Raw genomic sequence first — 10,168 nt, 5'->3', positions numbered from 1 at the left:
TGCTTTTCAACATTATTCATGGCGTTCCCGTCAACTTCCATGATTTCTTAATGAGGACTCTGGCGAACATTGCTATGTCACCATTTGAGCTGAAGCCTTATGCACCATGGATTATGAGATTCATCAGGTCAAGGGATTCACTGAATTATAAAGCTGACACTTTGAACCATGGCATCTACTTGCCTCCGATTGAAGTCCTCAAACGGACATATTCCTCAGCTGATGACAAAGGAAAAGCAACTGCTCTGATAGATGAAGGCATTCGTCCATTGGATGGTCAATTCCACAAGGCTGCATCCTACTCCACCAATGACGACTCAGCCACACATGACTCTGCCGCCAAGCAAAATCCTCAAGCCATAGCTCCCAGGGCGATGACTGATCGTGAGTTACTCCTCAGTCTTCATCAGAAGGTTGATCACAATCATAAATGGGTCAAGCGTTAGTTTGGTTCAATTCTTCACAACATGACCTCAACACACAATGCTGTGAAGAAAAACCAATACTACCTCCATGAAACCTTCAACCGTACCTGGGCTATTCTATCTCATGTCTACAACGCCGCAGATCTGAAGAATATGGGTCTCAAGGAAGAATTTGACTGGTCTGCACCTCCACCAAAGAAATTCAAGAAGGTCAAAGTTCCTTCCTTGGTGGCTAGCTCCTATTCTTCATCACGCGAGACTGATGAAAATGAAGACTTGGACGACACTGCGGCAGGCCCTACTACAACAACCGACCCCAACAACGCTGGCGCTCCTCCATCAACTTGATATTCTTCAGGGGTGTTAGTCCTCAGTTTCGATCCTTTTGGTCATTCAATGACAAAGGGGGAGAAATTTGAGTTAGTCTTCAAGCGGGTCAATTATATGGGCATGTTTTTGTTAAGTTACAACTCTCGTTCTTCTGAAACTTTATTGGATCGAGTTGTAATCTTAAACCTGATGGTGCCCTGATACTTTTGATGCACTGTGCTTTGATACTCTCGATATGTTATTCTGCATGCTTGTTCCTCATTAATATTATTGCACGCATGCTGAATTTCATCAGGCACCATATTTCATCATGCATTTCAAATTCTTCATATTATATGTCAAATGCGTGTATGAATTACAAGATATAGGGGGAGATCTCCATGATTCTACTCTTCAAGTGTGCAATTGCTTCAAAAGAAAATTCCTCACTATGCACATCTTCAGGGGGATTTCTTCTATATCTTGCAATCAAATTCTTCAATATCAGTACTTACACTTCATATGTTTATCCCCGTTGAAAACTTAACCTATATTGTCATCAATCACAAAAAGGGGGAGATTGTAAGTGCATCTAGTGCCCCTTAGTGATTTTGGTGTATTGAAGACTTATAGGTTAAGGGACTAATGCGTTTGTGAGTGTACCCAGGTCTATAAGTCTATGAGGAGTTTGATATTTACAGGGAAAGTCGACCCCTAAAATGAATATCTTCGACTGAAGACTTTGGTATTTCTGAAGACCTTCATAAAGACTTTCATGAAGACTTTGAAAGTGAAGATATTGGTGTATCCGTGAAGACTTGATATTCATGCGAGGAATATGAAGCTTGAAGACTTTCGTTTTCATAGTTTTGTTTTTATCTTTCTTGAGTCATAGGAAACACCGTACTGGGGGGTCGAGGAAATACTAAGGAAAAATTTCCATGTGATGCTCAACTCAAAATCCTACACCTACCAAACCCTTCGAGTGAAGCCTTTGGAAATCGCATACAGTTCAGTCAATTTCTTCAGTGACAGAGACGAAGTTCTTCTGGTCGCTGAGGAATTTGTTCTGACTGAGGAGTTAGGAATTCCTAGCGCCGAACTCTTTGTTTGTCTCCTTCCCCCTTTTGTTTCCATTATTTTTTCCCTCTCTTTTCCCTTTTTTCCTTCTTGTTTAGTCTTAAAGCTTTTGCGCGACTAAGCCGTGCACCTACGACGTACATATCCTCAAATATGTACGTCCATCATACCTGGGGGCTTCTTGTGCAGAAGCTTATTATTATTATTATTATTATTATTATTATTTTCTGAGCATCAAGCTCACCACATATGTGTATTTTCCGCGTATGTGCCTTTTCTTCGCCATTATATGCATCGATATGACTTAAGTTTTGGCCAAGCTGGGTTGCCTGGCTCTTGTGCTTATGCCCTACATTCCCGTTAGTTTGGCTAGGGCACAAAGGGAGCACCTCTGCGATTGTTACTGCCGGGTCATCCGGATGTGTACCTCAGACTGGGTGAAGCCGAAAGCTAGCGTTCTTAAGGGAATATTCGATCGACGTACTAAAGATGTTTTTTACTCGTTACACTATGAACCCCCAGATGTTACGTATGCTGCGTTTTTTCAATCACAGTTTGGACATGCACGTTAACGCATGCTGACCCAGGGAAAGGAACCCTTAACGGAACTATTCTCTCTGGTAGATGTTTCTTACAATCACAATGTAATATAACATAGCTAGCCAGATACTTGTCTGTTCAAGCAACTATGACCCCTACGCTTGGTTTCCATGCATACCCCGGTCTATATTACCGAGCGGGTATTCAGAAACACTCTGCACCTTCGGGTCCAGAGGTCAAAGCAAAAAGGTCCGCCATGAAAATCGTTTTACAATCCGGCTAGGGACAAACTTGTCAATTGAAGTACATAGTCACTTGGACTCAAAAACTTCTTCCTCTATGCCATCTAACATGCTATCTAGCTTACAATCCTGTTGAGAATACTTGGACTCAAAAAATTCTTCTCTCTAGGGAAAAACTAACGGGGATTTATTTTCCATCTGACCAGCAAGGTCCGACCTGGGCCATATGATTCGGATCGAGCTTGGTATACCGTGTTTTCGCCATGGCCCAGGCCTCTCGCGCACCTTCTCGGCAGGTCGATATCTTCCATAATCGGAAGCGCCGCCGCGCTCCCTTGAAAAGCTATACAAGCTCCTCCATACTTCCCGGAGGGGAGGCGGATGGCCATAGGGCCTTGGCGATACTTTGCATCGCCTTCCGAGCTCTCTCGTGCATTTGCGACAACTCTTTTAGCATATCGCCCGAAAATTTTGACATCTCCTCTTCGGGATGGCCGGTCAGCATACCTACAGACATAAATCTGCCAGTACCTTTCCTCGCCGAATTACACGGAGGTAAGTTTGAACACATACTAAATATGCCACCTCGCAGCCTCTTATTTTCCTTCACGGAGTCAGCCACCTGGGCCCGCACATCTTTCAGTTCTTCGCCCAGCTGGGTGTTGGAATCCTAAAGTTCGTTTTTCTCCTCCCCGACCCGTGTCAGTATACATTCGCCCACGACCAGTTGCCTTTTGGCTTCTAGTTCACCCGCTTGTGCAACTTCCGGTGCCTCTCCCGGATGATCTCACGATTCTACCATAAGATATGCACCTGTATCAATATTTCTGGTATATGATTATGTTTTCTCGATACAAGGGAACATTACCAGGCACTGCCTTCTTGGATTTCTCCAGTTCGGTGGTAGCAGCAGCTAGCTGGGTCCGGCACTCTTCCAGCTCTTGGGGAAATAGGTTGTTCTTCTCTGTGAGCTCCTGGTTATATAATGATCCTTAAATCAGTTGTATCAACTGTTTCAAGTCTCGGGGGCTACTTGTATATAATTATCAGATTTGTCAAAATGTGTACTTACCCGCATATCTTTCAAATATTGGTCAGTGGCTCTGGTAAGTTCATCTCGAGCAGATCGGATGTATGCATCACCCGAGTTGAAGGCGTTGAATGCCTCTTCTGAAAAACCGGGGTCACGAAGAGTGGCCCGCCGACACCGATGATGCATGGCGCTTTACACTTCAGAGTTTGTCACGGATACATCTGAATCCTCTGCAGAAGGACAGCCTGGTGTCACTCCCGTGTGTGCCTCGGTCTTTGAGACAGGGTCTGGAATCTGGCTGGTAGAGGCATGACCGACTGGATCCCCGGACATAGTCCGGCGAACGCTTTTCCTGATAAGACACAACGGACAGTGTTACACTTTGATGTGACAGCCAAGGAGCATATTTAAAAATCCATACCTCTTTGATGAAGGCTCGGGCGTGTTTTCATTGGCCTTCCTCTTCGAAGGCCTGCCCGGCATAGGCGCCGCTCTCTTATGAGTCGCCTCAGGTGCAGCGTGGCGCGCCGAGCGCCTCCCGTTTGGATCATGAGATAGTGTGGTGGGTAAGGCGGAATGAGGAAGTTCTTTCGGAGAAGATGTCTCCTAATTACTTACGTGTGAGGCAGGGAGAAGATCGGGATAGTTGGTGGTGATGGCCACATCCGTGCCGTCATGGATCGCCTGTTAAAACACTCCATCCTCGAGCTCCACAAATATATTTGGATCCTCTTTGAATCTGGGGTCAAGGTCCCGGTTGTGGTCCTCTGGCTGTGGTGCGGGGCTATGGAACCCCTTGGTGATCTTCCGCCATTCCTGTTACAAATGGACGGATTAATGTTCATGGAAAGTGATTCAGGGAGTAAATTGAGTAGAGTAGTGGGATTGGAACTCACCCAGCTGGGAGGATTATGTAAGTGCATCTAGTGCCCCTTAGTGATTTTGGTGTATTGAAGACTTATAGGTTAAGGGACTAATGCATTTGTGAGTGTACCCAGGTCTATAAGTCTATGAGGAGTTTGATATTTACAGGGAAAGTCGACCCCTAAAATGAATATCTTCGACTGAAGACTTTGGTATTTCTGAAGACCTTCATGAAGACTTTCATGAAGACTTTGAAAGTGAAGATATTGGTGTATCCGTCAAGACTTGATATTCATGCGAGGAATATGAAGCTTGAAGACTTTCGTTTTCATAGTTTTGTTTTTCTCTTTCTTGAGTCATAGGAAACACCGTACTGTTAAAGGGGGTCGAGGAAATACTAAGGAAAAATTTCCATGTGATGCTCAACTCAAAATCCTACACCTACCAAACCCTTCGAGTGAAGCCTTTGGAAATCTCATACAGTTCAGTCAATTTCTTCAGTGACAGAGACGAAGTTCTTCTCGTCGCTGAGGAATTTGTTCTGACTGAGGAGTTAGAAATTCGCCAGTGCGGATTGCCTACACAGTGACGAACATGATAGCCCTGAGGAATTTGAGAGGCAAATTTCCGACCGTTGCTATGCTGCGCGCCAGCTGTCCCAAAATATCTTATCCACCCAACGGTCATATCAGACAAGGGCATTTATGTCTTATCATGTCGGGCTGTTCCCTAGGCTATAAATAGCCGCCCCCTACAACCACTAGATGGTTGGCTGCTCCGAGAGAAACTGACACTTGTCATTTGAGAGCAACCCATCCTCCGAGGACTTTGAGCGAAAATCATCAAGTGAGGAAAATCCCAAACCCAAACACCTACAAACCCCAAAGTGATTGAGCATCACTGAAGAGATTGATCCTACGTGGATCCGACGCTTATTACCTTTGAAGACTGTGCTTCTTCCAGACGGTTAGGCATCATGGTCTAGAGCATCCAAGAGGAATTGTGGATCGCCGAGTGACCGAGTCTGTGAAGGTTTGGAAGTCGCCTGAAGACTTACCACGAGTGATTGGACGAGATATGTGTGATCTTAGTTCAAGGAGAATACGGTGGGGACTTGGTGTCCTGAGCTGCGTGCTCAGCGACTGGGTGTCCGGGACTGCGTGTCCTCGAGTTTAAATACTCAGCCGCTCCAACCAGACGTACAACTGAGACAACAGTTGGAACTGGTCGAACAAATCATTGTCTTCACCAACCTTACTGGTTCTATTTCCTCAACTCTTTCATTTCCTCATTACTGTGTTGAGTGATTGTTCATAACTGTGTTTGAAGACTTTGACTGAAGACTTTCTCAATTTCCTCAGTTCTATTTCTTCAGTCTGTGTGTCTTCATCTTGTGATATCCTGTGTTTACGCTTTCTGTACTCTGTGCTTGTCTTCATTTCATCATGATGACTATGTCTGTATCCTGTTATGCTTACTTCTGAGTACTTATTCCACTGCTAGTAGTTCTTCGCTAAGGAATTTCCTCACCGGCAAATTACTCAGTGAAGAATTCATAAAAATTGCCTATTCACCCCCTCTCTAGTGGATATAACGCACTTTCAGATTATACATGGAAAATCCGTCTTGGCGCTTAATACGCATGGATTCCTCTTTCTCCCCTTTGTATAGTTTGGCCAGTATTTTGGCCAAAGTGGCGGGGGTGTCCGGACCTTTCCGACCGCAACGGGAGGCGTCATCTTCCCCATTATAGTGCCACATGGGATGCCCTCTGTATTGGAGTGGATGAACCCCTCGTACTATGGAGGTCGACATTACCTCGACTATTGATAATCCGGACTGGGCGAGCGTCTTTATCTTGCTCGTCAATTGACGGACTTCCGTGCTATCTTCCTCCTTGAGGCTCCGAGGGCGCCAGCTGTGGCGTTTCTTCAAAGGAATGCTTGGAAACTCAGGAAGACCCATTCGGACTGGGTCGGCAAGGGTGATTTCCTAGATATAAAACCATTCAGAAGGACACTCTTCTGATGCCTTCTTCGGCGTGCCGAACAGGTATCTGGTCCCGGCGATGCGCCATACCTCGGCTCCGCCCACTTCAAATATTGATCCCTCTTGGCTATGAGGGACGAGGCAGAATAGTTTCCTCCGTAATTCAAATGGGCCATGCAACCCAGGAATAGCTCAGAAAGAGCAACATAACCCGCGATGTGCAGAATGGAGGCATGAGTGAAATTGTGCAGTTGGAGGCCATAATACTCCACAAGCCCTCAGAGGAACGGATGGATTGGAAACCCGACCCCTCTAAACAAGTAGGAAACAAAGCACACTCGTTCCCCCTGGATGGATTGGGGAAATTCTCTGCCTGAGCCCCGCCATTGAAGGAAGTCAATCCTGCTCGAACAGGGACTAGATCGGCGGGGGGAAGAAATCCCTGTGTCTGCAGCTTCACTAGCTGACTGTGGGGTACGTAACACTTCTCCAATCGCCTTTTCCAGAGCTGTGGGGATGGGATGAAGAGTTGGGAATGCTAGCCATGGTGGGATGGTTTCTCCTAGCAAGCTCTAAGGATTCCTCGCTTGGTGTGGAATGGATCTGAAGATCCCGACCTCTTTAATAGACGCCTTTCTTACATGGTCAGGGTGATATGTGCAAAAATACCCCGACCTCTCATATTCGCTCGACACGTGGAAGCTGAAGTCATGAAGGTGCGGAAGCCGATGGGTGCGACATTAAATGGAAAGACAGATACAACTCTTTAAGTTAGGTTCTTTGAAGTAACCGGAGGAGGAACCCGCCTTGCAATGCCGAAGACAATCTGCGTGCCGAACACATTATCATTGAAAGACTGGTTCGGGGGCTACTATGGGAGTCCTGGATTAAGGGGTCCTTGGGCGTCCAGGAGAACATATCCAGTGCACCGGTTGAATTGATGCAATGGTTGCACCGAGAGAATCTCGACCACTGGATGGAGAACAGACGGGCTGGATGTTCGCACTAGGTGCCAGCTGGTACATTTTGCACAATGGACCTTGTAAAGTCATTCAACTGCACATGCAGACCCTCCAAGATTCCATCGTCTCCTTCCCTTTGCTCTGTTCCACTCTGTACCTCTGAGGCTATCTGCAAGCTATGGTTAGCAACTGATCGAATTGTTTTTTAGGTACCTCTGAGGCTATCTGCAACTGATCGAATCGTTTTTTAGGTACATCTGAGCTGCTAATTCATATGTTTTAGGTACGTTTCAGATGCCTATATATCATGAATTAGCAGCTCCCCTCATCATCAGATAGAGATATCTTGGCTGGCTGGAAGAGACAATGCAACTATACATGAGCTTGCAGCTGAACATCCAGACAACACCTGAAAAAATAGGAACATCATTTCAATGATACTGCTTAAGATTTATGTACCAGATCATGGTTCTTACTCCTGAAACCATTGGTGAGTGTTGATTACAAAAAAGAAGTTCTTACTTGCTGCCATTACAAAAATATTTTTTTGTTCTAGATCTAGACCTTAGTTAATGTCTTCTCTTCATTCCTGCAAGCTAATGATGTACATAAAAAATTAAAGGTCTTAATTTTGTCATATAAATAAGCAGATTTGGGAATTATCTTTCTTTTTCGCATTTTAATAAATCAAGTGCGATTTCTCGGTTGCGAGCACAGGAGCAATTGTTATAAATCAAGTGTAGAATCATATTTTCTTGTAGAGAAAAGGGCCACCGGCACACCCCTTGCTTTCATTTATTAGAATGAAACATGAAAGTGTGATTTCTCGGTTGCAAGCACAGGAGCAAGCATCGGACTTAGTTCAGAAACAAGATGAACAAAAATAGCGATATCCACGGGATGGACAGAGTACATCTACAAGTAAAATTCACCTGTACTACAATTACATGTATCAAGAATTCGTGAGATGATTCCAGGAACGTACGCTAGATCAGTATTGTTGATTTTAAACCATTGTTAGAATGTGGATTGCAACAAAGAAAAAAAAATCATGAATAAGAAGAACTAGTAACAATTTCAGAAAGTTCAATTGGACTATTGGACATCAAAGTGCAGTTTCATTTTTAGATCAACTAAGTGAATCAAAATAACACACTTCAAAATATAATCTACTCCAGACATGTACGCTAACTCGCTCGTAAACATTTCTCACATACAAGTCATAACATTCATGCACAAATCTTACTTTATAGGCTACAAGAGATATGAAAATTGTTTACGAATTAAGTATGGAACTATGAGCAGATCTCTCTGCTTGTTTGCTAGTCAATTGCTGCAATTGGGGCAAAATGACAAATGGGAATAAACTTAATACTTTGAATAACTGAATAGGAGATCATACTCTAGATACTTTAAGCTGCACAAGATGGCGATGGCTCATGGCTGGGTCAATGTTGCCCAGATCTACAGCATGACATCGCTACATGTAAGCGCTCATAGGTGGCGCGGCCATTTCAGGGGAGAGGGGGACGCTTGTAGGGAGCTAGAATTAGGTACAAAACACAGGAGGGAGAAGGTCAAATTGGCACAGCAGATGGGTAGATGGAGGGGAGAGAGGCGACGAAGGAAATCGCTAGCCCTTGCTTGCAAATCGTCTGTGTACTGGTATAGAAGGAAGAAGACGATGGCATATTGGATGGACTGCTTGCGCGGTTGAAGGACTTTACAAGGTCCATTCAGTGAAATGTACCGGCTGCCACCTTATACTAACATCCAACCCGTCTGTTCTACATCCAGTGGCCCAGAATCGGCCGGCGCATCCGTTGCACCAATTAAGCGGGTGCACAGGATACGTTCTCGGGCGTCCATACTATTGATATGGGCCGGACTGGTGGGCTGTGAAGATACATGACTGAAGACTCTCACCCGTGTCCGCATAGGACTCTCCTTTACGTGGATGGCAAGCTTGGCGTTTGGATGTGTAGATTCCTTTCTCTGTAACCGACTTTGTATAACCTAGTCCCCTCGGTGTCTATATAAACCGGAGGGCTTAGTCCATAGAGGCGATCATAATCATACAGGCTAGACTTCTAGGGTTTTAGCCATTACGATCTTGTGGTAGATCAACTCTTGTAATACTCATATTCATCAAGATCAATCAAGCAGGAAGTAGGGTATTACCTCCATAGAGAGGGACGAACCTGGGTAAACATCGTGTTCCCTGCCTCCTGTTACCATTGGCCTTAGACACACAGTTCAGAACCCCCTACCCGAGATCTGCCAGTTTTGACACCGACACCTGCCCCCCTACCTGGCGTGCCAAAGATGTCATGGATTGACATGATCACCTATGGGGCCAGTGGCCCCTTGTGGTTCGGCAAGGGAAAGGTTCATGTCGCACAAAGAGCGGAGGCCATGAGAACAACACGACTACAGTGACGCTGGTTGCTTTTACCCAGGTTCGGGTCGCCGTGAGGCGTAAAACCCTACTCTTGCTTTGGTGGATTTGATAGAAGAACCCAAAGAACCCGCAATGCTTGAGCCCGGCAAGGTGGCCTCGGGGAGAGTAGCTATGCGTGTACAAGTATGCAAGGGTCTGAACCCTTTGCTATGTTGCCTTGGACCTCCTTTTATAGCTTAAGGGGTGACCATAGTGGCAAAAAAGTCTTTATCTAGTGATTAGATGGCCAATAGTGCTATCATACCTAACTCAAACAGTTAGGA

Source organism: Triticum dicoccoides, chromosome 4B (genome assembly GCF_002162155.2).
Source record: "Triticum dicoccoides isolate Atlit2015 ecotype Zavitan chromosome 4B, WEW_v2.0, whole genome shotgun sequence".
In the NCBI taxonomy this organism is placed as follows: Eukaryota; Viridiplantae; Streptophyta; class Magnoliopsida; order Poales; family Poaceae; genus Triticum; species Triticum dicoccoides.
This window is presented reverse-complemented; position numbering follows the sequence as displayed.